We start from the raw sequence: 17,030 nt of genomic DNA on the forward strand, positions 1-17,030 counted from the left end.
GCCCACAGGGGAAGGTAGGTTCCTGTTTTACTATAAAAAGGCCTCTCTGGGGACCTGAGATCTTAAGTGAGACTGGCTGAAATCTCTGTAATCAGAGACAACTATGCTGCTAGCGCTAGCCTTATTCTTTATAGATTGATAAATAAAGGTCTCCTTGCTTTCCAAACACAGACTTCTTTGTTTGGTATATGGACATTACATGGTATAAGCCTATCCATATTCGGATACACTAAATCATGTCATAAAAAATAAAAAATAATCAACCATTAATCATATGCAATTGCGAAAGCTATGTTTTTCCACCCCCGCCACCCCCGTGATTTTCATTTTAGAAAATAATTAGACCTATTTACAGTACATTCACAGAACATATTTTCCATATACTAAGAGACAACAGTATTAAAGTGAATAAAATAGAATATTCAAAAATAAGAGGAGGCTACATTCAATTCAAAGCATGACCTTTAAGCAGAGACATGACTAAATTGATTTATTATGAGTAGCATGACCAATCAAGTGGATGTTGACTGGAATTTCCACTTTCCATTGATGTGTGTGCACATAGGCCTACTCCATCCCAACTCGTTGTGATCCTACCAGGAAGGTGAGTATAGAATGTAACAGGTCCAGACATGACTGGTGGTCCAGTGGCAGTCTGTGCTCTGCTCTCTCTCTCCAACACACCCTGCCTTTAGCCCTGGATAATTAGGAGAGACGACCAAACAGCCCCCAGATGACTGCCCGCTAGCTCACAAACAGGAAGTGGAGGAAAGGACAACGAATGAAAAGAGGAAGGGGGGCTGTGGAATGAGGTGGATGGGATGACGACAAAAGAATAGGAGGAAATCCACCATTTTAAATAGGAACCGGAACCACCCCACAGTGGATACGGTGCATGGGGTCAAGGAGTCATGGTCGGTGGCTGAGAGACAATAGGAGAGACTGAGGAGGGGAGAGGGCCGGTGGAGGTGTGAGAGATGGGGCGTGGGCCAGAGAGGGGGAGCCAGAAGCCCCCGGCTCAGCTCCTCAACTTGGGGGGTTATTTACCCCAACCAGCACTCCACTGAAGCATCATCACAACTTTTCTAACCGAACACTTCCAGGAGGAAATCCTCGCCCTGCCTAGTCAGACGTAACATGTAATCATCATTCTGCACTTTCTCACTATGCACTGTCTTACTGCATTGGTAGTGATTTGTAAGCAAAGATACTGCCTACACATTGCTGAAGTAGATGGCATTAGCCTGCATCAAGTTGTTCTGTAACATGGACACATTATCTAGTCAGTCATTCTTTTAGAATGATGTCAGTTTATTTAAAACAAAGTTTACTTCCAGTAACTTCCAGTCAATGAGCTTCTGAGGGTACAGAAAGTGAATGTTTTACAGTTGAGCACCTGCTGTCAAGCTCTCTCACTTTTTATTGTTGAATACGTTTGAGATTAAATTATCACTGTGAATGAACTTGAGATCACCACAAATGACATGAGAGACAAAATATTCGGATGGCCAACGTACAATCGTTATCTTGAAAGACATGCTCATAGATAAAAAATGACAGGTGCCATTTTGACAAAAATAGCAAAAGGTCTTTGGGCATTTTTCGGATCAAGCTTCAATTACAGCATTTCAATTGGCTCTGACAAGTTCAACTGTGGTACATAAAATGATAATAGTCTGGGAGATAATCGAAATTTCAAACTGGGTTGAAAACTGCCACTGTCAAAAAGACAAATGGCCAGGTCAGAACAGGGGTCAAAACTCAAACGGAATATTCAGTTGAAAACTTGTCCATGCATTTAGCATATATTTGAATGATCATGATTTAATTTTACATTGCAAACTACCTTGGAAAACATCTTATTCTAACTATGAAATCTAAGTACATTTTTATTTATTTTAACTGTATGGTAGCCTTAATATAATTATGACTCAACTTTTTGACTCAATATCTGATGAAATAAAGATACAAAACTGTAAATCAGTGGTTGGCCGTGACATAATCTTACCTGTCTGACCTGTACCACGTGTGGGATTTAATGGCTTAAGAATTTGGGATAAGCATAGCAAATACTTCCTCATCCTACATGTATTTGTCCAACCAACATCTCAATGGCCTGGTTTAAGCAATCAAATATGTCTACAAGGGGGTTCCTTTACTGAGAGGGAGGAGGTTTGGTAACATGGGGAGAGTCTAGGGCAGAATGTAGAGGGCCTTTCCCCTTGTAGCTGTTAACAGCCAGGGTCCTGATCTCCAGGACGTTAAAGACTCTCCAGGGTTTAGGACTGTAACCAGAGAGTTGGAATAACAGAACAGGGAACACCGGTGGTGCCTCACGCAGCATGGGCAGAACCCAACTCTGTGCTCTTGCAGAGGGTCATGGGGAGGGGTATCAGGGTGGCTGGGTTAGGGTCAGAGGAGTCCCCCTCCCTGGAAGCGTATATCACAGAGAGACTTTAGATGGGCCAGGAGACCCGGGAGAGAAGAGAGGGAGGGGCTTTTTGAGTTACAGACCCAAACGTGTCAGGCTTTAGCCAGGAGATCAGCGGTTCAAAGGTGGACACGCCGTCTGCCTTAACTACCAAGGCAGGGCCATGCCCAGAGCAGAGCATCAGGCATGCAGGCCAGACCAGGTCATAAATATTATAGCCCTCATACCAACGCACTACTCTCCTTTTCCCCACTCATATGGGACCACAGACACCAGCCCTTAACTCATTTTTTAAAATGTAACCTTTATTTAACTAGGCAAGTCAGTTAAGAACAAATTCTTATTTTACAATGACGGCCTATCCCGGCCAAACCCTCCCCTAACCAGGACAGCGCTGGGCCAATTGTGCACCGCCCTATGGGACTCCCAATCACGGCCGGTTGTAATACAGCCCGGATTCAAACCAGGGTCTGTAGTGATGCCTCTAGCACTGAGATGCAGTGCCTTAGACCACTGCGCCACTCAGTGGCTAGAGTTCAAAATATGGGTCTGGGTGGACCCCAGTCCCTTAAAATAAGAAAGCTGTGGTACTTCTGAAGACCAATTAGAACAAAAATGGGCCTCAATGTTAGAGACTTAAAGGAGAAGTTCGCTTTTTTACAACCAAATCTGGGCCTAAGCAATGATTGTCTATTATATTTACAGGATAGTCAAGTGACCAGTCTAACAATGGAAATACATATCCCCAAAGATGGAAGGCAGGTGGGAGGAGGCGAGATTAGGTGGGACCCTTCTAGCCAATGAGAGGGCAGATACGCATGTGCACAACAGGCCATAGAGATAGATAGAGGACTCATCTTTGTACCTGTGCCACAATCGCATCTCTGACAGCATTTTCATCAGCTGAACACTCCCAACTCATATGAATCCACACCCAGTTGACTGTTTTAAAATGGTGGAAGCCCTCAATGGCAAGGTCGATGCTAAAACAGATTATATCCATGATGAGTCCTCTATATATCTCTATGACAACAGGCACAACTCCAATTTTTGTATTTGTTTTTCCAAAGTTGACAAAATGCCATGTGCGTCCACTTATATCAGTGTATTTGTAACAACCTAATCATTATGAGACTTGTATTCAATAAAATAACAATGGCATTTTTTGTTAACCAAATTCTTCACTATCTCATAGATTTTTTGTTGTTGATTTTTTTAGACCTCCATACAAACATTTCTCACTTCGTGGGCTTATTTTTGTGGACAAATTTTGGGTGTAGTAAAACCTCTTGCTTCTTCCTCTCTGACCTAACCCATCTCTTTCCTGGCAGCGTGGCCCTTTAACTCACACCTGACATGGAACACTCTGCCAGTCTGTTCCAGGTGATAGCAATTACTGTCAATTCAGATGGTATCATATTGAGTGGTCACACAACTATTTACAGCAAGCGCACAGTTGGAAAAAGCGAAAGTTGTCAAAGAATGAGTCTGATATTCCAAAAATAACATTTGCAGTATTTGTAAAGCACTAACTGCTGAATATATCCATGGTATCCATCAAGATGGGGAGGCTGAAATAAGCATGCCCTCTGTACAAGCCCAGTGCAGAGCAGTGTGTCCCACTCAAATGCAGAGTAGTATAAATCTGCACTAGAACCAGTCTAGAGACCAACACCCTGTCACCCACATAATCTCTGATCTAACCTAGCATGCACCTCCTCGCCTGAGTAGTGCAATGGAAACATTGAAAGGTCAAGCTGGGTGGCGGTTGGTTACTTTTTCAGAGTGTGAATAGGAGAGAGGTAGAAAAGGGACTAGTGTGTGTGCTTACTGAGGTTTTAGCACACACACACACATTTTTTCAAGCCTCGCACCTTCACAGGGAGCCGGTAAACAAATGCTGTGGATCCCTTGGGTGCGGTGCTCGGCGAACCAGAGCCTTCATTTGCTCCCTCTTGTCTCAGTCTGCGGGCGTGTATTTCAGTCCTTCTGAAGGCACAAAGGTAACACACACACACACACACACAGTACCTTGCAACAAGAGGATCAAAATAACAGGCACCTGTTGCTGTACACCACAATGTCTACAACAAGGGCCAAATTAGAGCATCGTACTAGCAACAACAAATTCAATCACGTGTGCAACGCTGGTCTAGAATAAACTACTTTACACAAACCTATGATGTGCTTCATGCAAAAAGCAGCGTAAGTATGAACATTGAATGATGTTGAGAGAAAAAATAAGCCTTTTATGATGCTACATGCACTCAATGTCTGAATTGAGTTAACCTATTAACCAGGGTTATTGTAAATGTTAGTAATGCAGTCTGACTTTTACATTATCAAAATGATTTCTGACACAAGGGTTTATTATTCGACCCCTATGGTTAGATGATCAGTGGACATAACATGGACATGGAGTCTCATCCACCAAGTATGCAGAGAGACCCAAGAAGACCTGCCTAAGGGTTAGTAAGGGCTATTCTTTAGTTGCAGGCAAATCACAAGGCCTGCAGTACAATGACCACTGTAGCTATGGTTTGATTAACCTCTTGGCAAGCTCATTATTTCAGAGAGCTATATAGATTTGAAATATGTGTGGCCCTTGAGATTCACCTAGTGTTCCAGCTAAGCTGTTGACACTGAGGTAAGACTTATCGATAGCATTACACAGAACTGTAGGTCTTTCTGTTTTTACCTTCAGTCATTTATGACTCATTGTAAACAAACAGATAAGCAGAAGACATGTCTGTACGTAGTTAAGCACTACACCACTATTTTGAATGTTCAAAATTAGCACATTAGCAGAAATCAATACCATATAGTGGCCACTGCCTTTGATAGCAAATCAGTTTGGGAGCACGGAGCTATATTTGAAAGCCAAAGTAACCGAAGCAAAATGCGACGCCATGTTGGTGGAAGTTAACCAGAACACCCCGACCCTCGCGCACGCTTGTGAGAGAAGTCATGACTACAGCATGGTTGTCTTCAAACTACTATTTTTGTCATTTGAAGCTAAAAGTTAGATTCATCATCGATGAGAGAAGTTATTTGTCTCATCTTTTTATCCATGCCTTACACTTTTACATTTCTGTTTGAAATTATGACGTTTTGCCACCATCTTGTTTCCTGCTTACAACGACGCCATCTTGGTTCCTGCTTACAGCGACGCCATCTTGGTACCTGCTTACAGCGACGCCATCTTGGTTCCTGCTTACAACGACGCCATCTTGGTTCCTGCTTACAACGACGCCATCTTGGTTCCTGCTTACAACTACACCATCTTGGTTCCTCCTTACAACTACGCCATCTTGGCCTCAGTTTGGCCACTGAATGGACCAGAGAGGTAAGATTATGTCAGTGAGCTGTTGCTTGCCTAATGCACCTTCACTCTTAATTTATGACTAGTCACTCTAAACAAATATACAAATAACGTAGCCTACCTGTTGAAAGTTATCCACTACACCACTATTGTCATGGGGTAGGTAAATACGTTCTGACTCATCATTAGCCTGCCTGTTAGATTTATTTCACATGGCTCTGACGTTACATCCACATCACTGCAATCCAATAGAGAAAATCTTAGATAAAATAGCCTATTGCCATATCATGTGAAGGAAGTTTCGTAAACTTCTTACAAGTATTTATCAATACCACTAAGTTGTGTAGTTGAAGTTATGTTTCCTGCTTGTCAATGCTTTGTGCTTTTCACAACTAAAACTGGTAGTGGTTGTCTGAACTTGTCTGGTGAGGTAGGGGCTCCTCTAGTGGTGTGTATGAGAATTGCACCATGAGGCAGGGGGCCTTCAGTCAGATGTTTTTACATTACATCTCCAGGGGCAAATCTCAATGACATCCTATAATCAATTTAGAAAATAAATACACATTTGTTCAGTGAGCATTTTATGTGTGTGTGTTATAACAAATGAAACGCTCATTGGAGGCACATGTTCAGCGTTGTGTTGTGCTGTGCAGGAGGTGGAGAAAGCTGGTGCTGCTATTGTGAATGAGCGTGTTGCTGATGTGAGAAAGACAAAAAACATGGTTTGGAGGAGGGTAGCTGGTGGCTGGAAGGGCATGAGAACGTAAACCCCTACTGAGTCCATGGGAACGCACGAGAGGGAATGGTGCGTTTGAGTGAGCTCAATCTAAACCACATTGTCCAATAAACAATAGAATAACATCAAACCATAAATCTGGACATGATCTCTGCCCCACTATGACCACAACGATCTGCTATCCAGTGTCAGTCACTCAGTGCTTTCTGACACTCATAAACATCTGCAGATGGTCTAAATATGGACTGTACCAGTGGTGGTGGTGTGTAGGGTTGTTACATGATGGTTCCCATTTAGGTTATTTGTGGTGAAGCACATTTATGGGGTTTCTCCCTATCAATCTAAAGGGAAAATACAAGACCTAAAAAGTATTTTACTAATCTGAGATTTGCTGGATAGTCTAATCTACCCATAAATCCAAACATACAGTACATCAAATTAAAGCTCTCTTTTTTCGTTTTGAGATGACATGATATTCGGTTCATCTGTTCATTTTTTTTTGTTTCATTACTCCCCAACCACCCCACTGTCTGCTGCATGAAAACACATGAGAACATAAGGCCAGGGGACTTAGCATCTACCTCTCTACTGCCACTCAGATTTATACACTTTCATAAAACTGGCCCAAACAGTCTGGCAGGCCCAAATCTCCTATTCTCACATTTGGGCCGCTGCCAGGAAAGTAATGGTTACGGCTCACCAGAAAAAGACAACACTTCATTTATTAGTATAAATTAGAGGATCATCAAGTGAAAAAAGTGGGGCAGAAAAAGCAATAAAATGGATGAGTGATATGAACAGAGGAGTAGGAAAAAAGGGAGATATTAGACTTCGATGGACACTAGCTCCGGAAGTAAAGCCCGCCCTCCTCCTCCTCCTTCTCAGAGCACTGAACTCTGGGCCTCATCAGAGCAGAGCTACCTGCCTGCCAGGGATTAGAGCTGGGACCTGTGCTACCCCCCCCCCCTCTCTCTATCTCTCTCTTTCTCTGTAATGGGAAGCAGCTGGAGCTTCAAGGGTGTAGGAGAACCAGACAGGCCCATTCATAACCCTCCAGTGGGTTTTAATGAAGGCTGTTTCACTACTAGGCCAGGGGAGTGTGGGAGGACGATGGAGGGAGGGTCAACTCCCCCACCCCCATTCCACCTCAACCCCGGTCCGATGAATATGATACCTGAGCCAGATCTCAGACAAGTGACTACAACTTGAACTGAATTTCTTCTAATTTGTTTTCAGGTTCCTCCAATCTTATCATATTCCCTTTCCATCCATACAATTCTATTGGAAAGAAGGTGAATGCCATAAGCAGAGTGGTGGTTTGAGAGTAACAAACCAGACCAATAAATACTATGAAATGCCTGCTGTGTCAGTAATATTCATAGACCCTGAAAACACCTACTGCTTTTCATTGTTCTGAACTGAAACCCCACACTGTGGACTGACTCATAGAGCTGGGGTAGTACTACTCAGTCTCATAAAGACTCACACATTTACAGCATCTATCACAGTGTCAAGTATCACTCCACTGAGTCATTGTGTGTTGACATTTGATCTTAATACAAAAAAAACATGTTTCCATAAAATACTTATTGTTGTGTGAGGAGTCTGTCAGGAAAGGTTGAATGCAAACTCTGTCGTTGGTCGGCTGTTGTCAGAAGATCAAATCCAGATATCTGTTTCCAAGGTCAACACCCCCCTCCCCTTCTCCTCCCATGTATGTGTAGTAGTTATAGTGAGTCAGCTGATCTGATGTGTCACCTCAGCTTTCCAAATGGCCCCTGCTGTTCACTAGCAGCCATCGTGGGCCCTGGAGCATTTCATTTACTAGCTGCTGGGGCCGCAGTGAGGAGTGGGGTGGTAGAAAATTTAACTAAACTTTTATGTGGCCCTACCTACCAGGGTTAATGGATCCCATATGTTGTGTTTTGTTGTGTTGTGGGGGGATAGACGGGGCACAAGAGGGAGAGGGAGATGGAGGCGTCTCAGGGGAGTGTTCTCCATCTTGTTTTCTCTCAGGGTGGACAGTGTAACCTGAGCTGCTGAAGTTGCTCTGGAGAAACAACCTCTACACCCTGAGGTCAGATCAATGGAAATGCCAATAAATTACTACTTTGGAAACACAGACACACGTACGTATATTCTCACACACACACGTCTGCACACAGGCACACACACACATTTTCAGGGTGAATGTGTTAGGATCAGGGTTTGTTGTAAACCTCCCACATTCTCTGCTACAGCAGTGGTGGGTGCTAGGCCTTTGATATTTCTCGCGTAGTAACTCTGTGGTTCCTAACCCAGCCTCAGGAATGCCTTCACCAAAACATATCACAATATGTCACTGCTTTGCCATGTGGTGATCCAGAAGACATCTGATTCATGTCAAATTCTAACTTTCACTAGATCCCTTACAAAACCATAGGTATCACCTAAAAATGTTTCCTCAAACCACAACACACTTGATCTCTCCATGTCCACACTGTAAACCCCAATGTGCTGTCATTACACCAAACTTTTGAGGAAACCCGTTGCACTTAATCTGAGTACAGTTACTTAAAGTCATTTTGTAGTCATTCCTTACCGACAGAGTAACTGTGTATGGGGTCCAGATGAAAATTGTATCAGCTTGAACATACACCCGCACTAAGCCATGCCTCAAATATAATTTGTCAGCGTGCCTTGACTTTTAAAGTGAATTGTGGAGTTATCACCCATGACTGTATTTGTAAAGGACAGAGACATGGTCTCGTGTCCCGTGGCCTTCACCAAGTGAGTTCCTAGGTGAACATTATCATTATAATTAAACTCTTTATGACATTACATACAGTACCAGTCAACAGTTTGGACACACCTACTCATTCAAGGGTTTTTCTCATTTTTTAAAACTATTTTCTACATTGTAGAATAATAGTGAAGATATCACAACTATGAAACAACGCATATGGAGTCATGTGGTGGTAGCCACCCTTTGCCTTGATGACAGCTTTGCACACTTGGCAATCTCTCAACCAGTTTCATGAGGTAGTCACCTGGAATGCATTTCAATTAACAGGTGTGCCTTGTTAAAAGTTCATTTGTGGAATTTCTTTCCTTTTAATGTGTTTGAGACAATCAGTTGTGTTGTGACAAGGTAGGGGTAGTGTCTTCACTATTATTCAACAATGTGGAAAATAGTAACAATATTTGAAAAATGATTGAATGAGTAGGTGTGTCCAAACCATTGACTGGTACTGTATATCATAAGGCCTTATGTTGAGGTCTAGCAAAGTTATAGTACCCTGGTTGATGAATTTCCAGGAATCTTCTAACCGGAATTTCTGAAAAACAACAGAATTTTGCAACATACATGCAAATCCCATTATGCTGATTTGTAATTGTGTAATTCCTAATTATGTAATTCCTATTGGAATCCAAACAGCGTTAAGATATCCAACCGTTAAAATGTGTATTCACCCGCAACCTGCATTCATAATGACTGTCAGGGTTAGGAACAGTGTGAGGAGGCTACCTACAGTAAGCCATTTAAACTGGAACAACCATTTCAGTAAAGGGTGCAAAATGTAACTAACTGACTGGATAAGTTTAGAAATGTCACGTATTCTCCCTCTCCGGCCTCTAGGTCATCAGGCTGCTGATTATCCTGCACCCCTGTCACCATCGTATCGCACACCTACGCCTCATGACACTCACCTGGACTCCATCACCTTCTTTATTATCTTCCCTATATCTGTCTCTCCCCTTGGTTCTTTCCTCAGGTGTTCATTGTTTCTTTTATTTATTAAAACACTCACTCCCTGAACGTGCTTCCCGACTCTCGGCTCGCTCATTACAGAATATCACCTCACCTAAGGGAAGCATCAGGGAGTGTTGTTTTGTGTGTGTCTGTGTAATGACGGCGGGTCCGGGAACTGCTACAGGCTCTCATGCCTCAACCAGATCGCCAGGCTCCCCTGCCTCAGCCGGGTTGCTAGGCTCCCCTGCCTTAGTCGGATGCCAGGGTCCCCTGTTAGTCGGCTCATCTGGCTTTCATGCCTTAGCTGGATCGCTAAACTCCCCTGCCTCAGCCGGCTCGTCAGGCTCTCATGCCTCAGCCGAGTTGCTAGGATCCCCTGCCTCAGCCGGCTCGTCAGGCTCTCATGCCTCAGCCGAGTTGCTAGGCTCCCCTGCCTTAGTCGGATGCCAGGGTCCCCTGTTAGTCGGCTCATCTGGCTTTCATGCCTTAGCTGGATCGCTAAACTCCCCTGCCTCAGCCGGCTCGTCAGGCTCTCATGCCTCAGCCGAGTTGCTAGGCTCCCCTGCCTCAGCCAGCTCGTTGGGCTCCCCTGCCTCAGCCGGCTCGTCAGGCTCTCATGCCTCAGCCGAGTTGCTAGGCTCCCCTGCCTCAGCCAGCTCGTTGGGCTCCCCTGCCTCAGCTGGCTCGTCAGGCTCTCATGCCTCAGCCGAGTTGCTAGGCTCCCCTGCCTCAGCCGGCTCGTCAGACTCTCATGCCTCAGCCGAGTTGCTAGGCTCCCCTGCCTCATCCAGCTCGTTGGGCTCCCCTGCCTCAGCCGGCTCGTCAGGCTCTCATGCCTCAGCCGAGTTGCTAGGCTCCCCTGCCTCAGCCGGCTCGTTGGGCTCCCCTGCCTCAGCCGGCTCGTTGGGCTTTCATGCCTCCGCCGGCTTGTCAGGCTCCCCTGCTTCCACCGGCTCGTCAGGATCTCATGCCCCAGCTGGATCGCCAGGCTCCCCTGCCTCAACCGATCTGTCAGGTTCCCGCGCCCCAGCTGACTCGACAGGTTCCCGTTCCTCAGCTGGCGTGACAGATTCTCGCGCATCAGCAGGGGTGACCGGTCCGCTCCTGATCCCCTGGGTTCGTCCCCTCTGACGGCGTCCTGCACGTCGCGGAGGGGGTACTGTCACCTATAGGCTGCTGATTATCCCGTACACCTGTCACCATCGTCTCGTGCACCTGCGCCTCATGACACTCACCTGGACTCGATCACCTTCTTTATTATCTTCCCTATATCTGTCACTCCCCTTGGTTATTTCCTGAGGTGTTATTGACTCTGTTTTCATGTCGGTGCGTTGTTTGTGTTTCGTGTTCATAGTTTCTTTTATTAAAACACTCACTCCCTGAACTTGCTTCCCGACTCTTATGCTTTACAAGAAAAATGTTAGTTTTTGTATCTTTGTGTAGCATAAGATTGACTAGTCACCCAATTTAAATGCAAAAACAATTCCAAAAAATCTACCTGCAGTAGTGTGCTGGGAAAATAGTGAATTTGTTGAGTCAGTACTGCATAACATTTTTTATTGACTTTGAGTTCAACTTACTAGAAATAGGGCTGAGGCTGTTGAGAAGAGTTCAGCTAGAGTTGAAGATGAGATGGGCCTCTTTTGGTTTTCCTGTACTGTCCAGCTCTGGGGTGAGCTAGCCCCACCTCGGCATTGTGCCAAGAATGCTGGAGCTGCTGGGTGTCTCGCTTGGTGAGTTCCTGTCCGAAGGCTCTTCTCATAGTCGTAACATGACCCCCAGTCCAAAAATAACCGCTGTCACTGCTGGAGCTGATGCTGTGAAGCCAGAGAGGCACTAACGCAGCTTGCTTCCTTCCTGAAAGGATGCTCTCGCACTGATAGCGACTTTACGTAGGCTACCCATTCAGTCTCTCACTACCGCTGCTGCCACTCTGAGCCTCTGGTAGAGCCACTGGTGCCTGCATTATTAGTTAAAAGTTGTGCACTGTCTAAATGTGTGCTGAAACCCACCGTACGTTTGTGATTCTTGTCATTATTGATGACACATTGTTCTGCCATTTAAGACATTTTTATATTGCTTCTCTGGCCAGTATATTGGACACATCTTGCTGCCTCATTGAATAGTTCCATTTGATCCCGTTTCTCACTCTTTGAGAAGAAAATGTCATAAACTAATGAAATATTTAATGTTATACTCTCCAGGTTTTGTTCAGTCTGATTATCTGAAGAAACGTCTTCCTGTTTTTTTTCTGTCAGGATGGTAGATTGGGCTCTGTGGTTTCACAGTTTCTCTCTACTGTGACCTAGACTCAGCAGCTATATCAAGACAGAATGATGTTCAGTCAAGACTTTCATCAATGTGCTATGTGCTATGACTTGAGAGAGGGCGAGAGTCAGCCCTTGGATTTTATCACAAGCGCTTGCAGGGGCCTGGGGCCTGGGGGTTGCTGTATTAGAATGAGGGGAGTGGGTGTGGTACAGTAGCTCACATTGAAAAACTTGACCTTAATAGGCCGATTATATCCACGGGCTCTTCCTTCTTGATCTGCGGAGAGAAGCGTATTTATGCAGGTTTGTCTATGTTGTTTCAGGGAGTTGAGGCGCTCCAGATAGGGCCATTTCACAGCCATTACAGAGTCCTTTGGGTGGCTTGGCCAGCATTTTTCAGACCACTACAAAACCACAGAGTCAAGATAGCACGGAGGTGGAGACGCAAAACCAATAGACGCCCCCCCCCCCCCTAGAGGTTCACTTGTGAGGGAAAGGAGAGAAAAAAGAGGAGAAGTCGTGGCTCAGAATGAGAAAGTCCAACAATGAAATAAATCTGCCCACAGTTTTTGTGTAATGAACATGGATCTGATTTATTTTCTGCATGGCTCTGCAGTTCTGTCTGGGTGCAGAACAGTGCACGCTCTGTTCGGTGCCACACTCAGAGGCCAGGTGTGGGACAGAGCGGCTGAAACAGTTAAAAGTAAATGGAGCGCGGTGGAAATGGATCCCCCTCTAAATTACATGGCCTAGGTTTTTTTTTTTACAGGTTTTCCAGGGGTAGAGAGCCGGTGCTTTCTGTCTGCTTAGAGCAAAGCCACAGCATCTACAACAGTCTGGTCAAACCTTTGAACTTTTTGTCCAAACAAAGTGCTTTTCAGAATCATTAGATAATAGACATGACAGAAATACAACAATGGATCTGTTTTCATATTGTGTGTTTATAATTTCACCTCTAGTGTGTAAAACACTAACGCACACTGAAATATGTGGAATTTGTTTAAAATATCATATTTTATGACCTTGATCATACATTATAATCTATTATAGATAAAATAATGAACAAGACAAATATACTCTGTTATTTCTAGCACAGTAAAACAACATCAAGTCCAAATCAGGCCATGGCAATCCTCGCCGTAGGTCCTGATATGAGGCTGGAGGAAAAAGAACTAAAAACAATCAAAGAGGGAGAAATATCATAAACAGATCTACTGAGATTATCAAGGCATGTAAATATTATGATAAATGCCAAGCTCAAGTGCATGAACTCTTGCGTGGATCTTTTGGCTCAATGTAACCTCCATTTACAGACCTAAATAGGAGAGTACAGTAGAGGAGGGTTGCCAGTTAGAACGGCCAGTTCCCTGGACCTTATAATTAGCTGCCTCCCTCTCTTACCCCTTGGACCTGGCAACACAGCATCCATCTTGGTTGGCTGCCATTGAGGGAAGTGAGGGATAGGGAGCGATAAGGAGGCCAACACTGAGGAGATCCCGTCAGTCTCACAACAGACCCACATTCCAGACTGTTGGAGGCTGTTGATGATCACCAAAAATCATCCAACTGCTTTTATATGATTTATACTGGGAGGAATAACATTTGCCTTTATTTCAACGATAAGTCTGATGATGTAGAATAAAATAGCCTGGTAGTGGTTCTACCTATGGTTATAACACTGTCGTAAAGGATTGATCTGTAGGAACAGTAGTACACTTTCTGAACATCAACTAAATCAAACCTAAGTGGAGCTCAGGCATAGACCCTGGAGACATGTGTAACCTGCACCACCACAGAAGGCCAGTGCAGTGGGATGAAGCCAGGGAAATAAAAGCAGAAAGCTGTGTGCTGCCCCGTCTTTACTCCCTGTCATAGAGGGTATCACCTTTCACAGTCTGTGTCTTTGGGGTGATGTAAACTCTGCAGGTGGCTCTGTGGGCTCATAAAGCCTGTGAGCTGAGAGCTTGTCTCTTCGATGTGGAAAGGCCTGGTGATAAAATGGCCTTAAGGACCTGCACAACAATCTGAATAATTTAATGAGAAAGATATAGAACAAACAATGTGTCATCTTCAGCACTATATTCCCCTTTTCTAGAGTTGTGTAAGGTACTTAAGTAAATATGCTTTAAAGTACTACTTACTACTTTTTGGGGGATATCTGCACTTTACTTTACTATTTATGTTTTTGACAACTTTTACTTTTATTTCACTACATTCATAAAGAAAATAATGTACTTTCTACTCCAGACATTTTCCCTGACATCCAAAAGTACTCGTTACATGATAAATGCTTAGCAGGACAGGAAAATGGTCCAATTCATGCACTTAACACATGGTCATCCCTACTGCTTCTGGTCTGGCAGACTCACTAAATACAAATGCTTTGTTTGTAAATTATATCTGAGTGTTGGAGTGTACCCCTGGCTATCCATACATTTGAAAAACAAGACAATGGTGCCGTCTGCTTTCCTTAATATAAAGAATTTGAAATGATTTATACTTTTACTTTTGATACTTAAGTATATTTCAGCAATTACATTTACTTTTGACACTTAAGTATATTTAGAACCAAATACTTTGACTTTTACTCAAGTAGTATTTTACTGGGTGAATTTCACTTTTACTTGAGTAACTTTCTATTAAGGTATCTTTACTTTTACTCAAGTATGACAATTGGGTACTTTTTCCACCACTGTTTTTCTAGAACAGGGAACAATTGCACAATACTGGAATGCCTAGACTACAAGCCTTTTCATATCTCAAGTTACGCTGTGTTCCGAGGTGACAAATTGCCTCTCTTGGTGAAATGAGTGCAACCCAGAAAGTGCTGGCAGATGCTATTTAAAAAAAAAAGATGTTGCAAAAACTGTGTCTTTTGCTTGGGGAGAATCAAATGGAGACAAAATGGGAAAAACTAGGAAGAGTGTGATCTACTTAAGTTCATGACTTCATGTCCTTAGTGTGTGGCTGTCGACTCGCTGGAGATCCATTTAAACCACACCATCCTCTCAGCAGCTTATTGCTGCCCCCTGTCAAACTATGTGCCTCACTGCAGGCTTGGATCCCTTTATATGTGTTAGAAACACTTATCAGGCTTTTCAATAATGCAAAGTAAATCAAACTCACAATGCAGGATTAACTGTTTAGCCTTGTGTTGGAGTACTCAGCCCTGACATTCGTCCTCGATTATTTTCGACCAGCCATCCTGTTTCCACAGTCACTCGTGCGACTGCAAAATTTTTCAAATACACTTGGCCCAAAATATGTGGCCCGCTGCTCCAACAGCACATCGTTTCTATGTACCTCGCTGGCTCTTGTCTCAGTGACCCTAAAGGAAGTCAGACAGGACCACATGTTCTGAACTCTTGACACACCACTTCTGTCATGCAATTGGACCAGTGAGTTGAAGAGAGAGTCACCCTGAACTGAATTTGAACTAGTAGCCAGGCCACTCAATATCCCTCCTTACCCATCAGTTTATATTGATCCCAATGTTTGTCTTTATCCATCCTTTCCAGTGAAGACAGACCCCACTAACCTACGTACAAGAGAGAGTATGTACTGTTTGCGGAAGCCAGCAGAAAGGTTGCCAACGGAAAAGGAGAGGATAAGAAGAGAATCTGTGAGGACAGACAGCTCCTGTACCTACCTGTTGTCCTGTAGTGAGTAGTGACTGGGTCAGGATGTCTGTACTGTACAGGCTACACTACAGCAGTCTGAGCCACAAGCAGACAGACTGATAATGGAGCAGGGAGTGGCAGCCTCAGCCCAGGACTTGTGGATGTAGCGTGAGTCTCTCTCTGCCAGACCCAGACGTGTGAGGATCCAGTGAAAATCTCCATGGCGAGACACAGCAGACAGTCTGTAAATATTAGCTCCCAGTTTAGCATGTTGTGGGTCGGGGTCACACATCATGGGGAGTGTAAATCAGGCCGGGGTAGCATTATTAGGAGGAGAAGGCTGTGTGTGTGTGTTGTGGGTGGGGGGTGTTTCTGCATATGTTTGTGTATATGTCTATATGTGACCATGGAAACAGCTTTTACATGTTTGTCTTTGCGTCCTTGTTTATAGCCCAAGGGATGAGAACATTAAGTCTGATTTTTTTTTAAAGAAATGCAATCCAACAAATTGTGAGAGCCACAAGTCTGTAGCCAGATCTGAACCACTGCACTGACCGTGATTTATTATAGGGACACAAATACACTACAAGACCAAAAGTATGTGGATACCTGCTCGTCGAACATCTCATTCCAAAATCATGGAGTTGGTCCCCCTTTGCTGCTACAACAGTCTCCACTCTTCTGGGAAGGCTTTCCACTAGATGTTGGAACATTGCTGCGGGGACTTGCTTCCATTCAGCCACAAGAACATTAGTGAGGTCGGGCTCTGATGTTGGGAGACTACGCCGGGCTCACAGTCTGTGTTCCAATTCATCCCAACCGTGTTCGATGGGGTTGTGGTCATGGCTGCTTGAGAGAATGCCAAGAGTGTGCAAAGCTGTCATCAAGGCAAAGGATGGCTACTTTGAAGAATCTCAA

At 44.2% G+C, this 17,030-nt stretch overlaps 1 long non-coding RNA gene across 1 annotated transcript; it reads left to right on the plus strand.

The window, feature by feature from the left end:
* The first annotated feature begins 4,047 nt into the window (after nt 1-4,047).
* Nucleotides 4,048-10,813, plus strand: LOC116354695 (uncharacterized). The gene is made up of 5 exons (XR_004203892.1): nt 4,048-4,434; nt 4,823-4,899; nt 5,598-5,777; nt 8,506-8,618; nt 10,109-10,813. It is a non-coding gene; the product is annotated as an uncharacterized LOC116354695 (long non-coding RNA).
* Nucleotides 10,814-17,030: the final 6,217 nt, after the last annotated feature.

Source organism: Oncorhynchus kisutch, linkage group LG18 (genome assembly GCF_002021735.2).
Source record: "Oncorhynchus kisutch isolate 150728-3 linkage group LG18, Okis_V2, whole genome shotgun sequence".
NCBI classification, from domain to species: domain Eukaryota; kingdom Metazoa; phylum Chordata; class Actinopteri; order Salmoniformes; family Salmonidae; genus Oncorhynchus; species Oncorhynchus kisutch.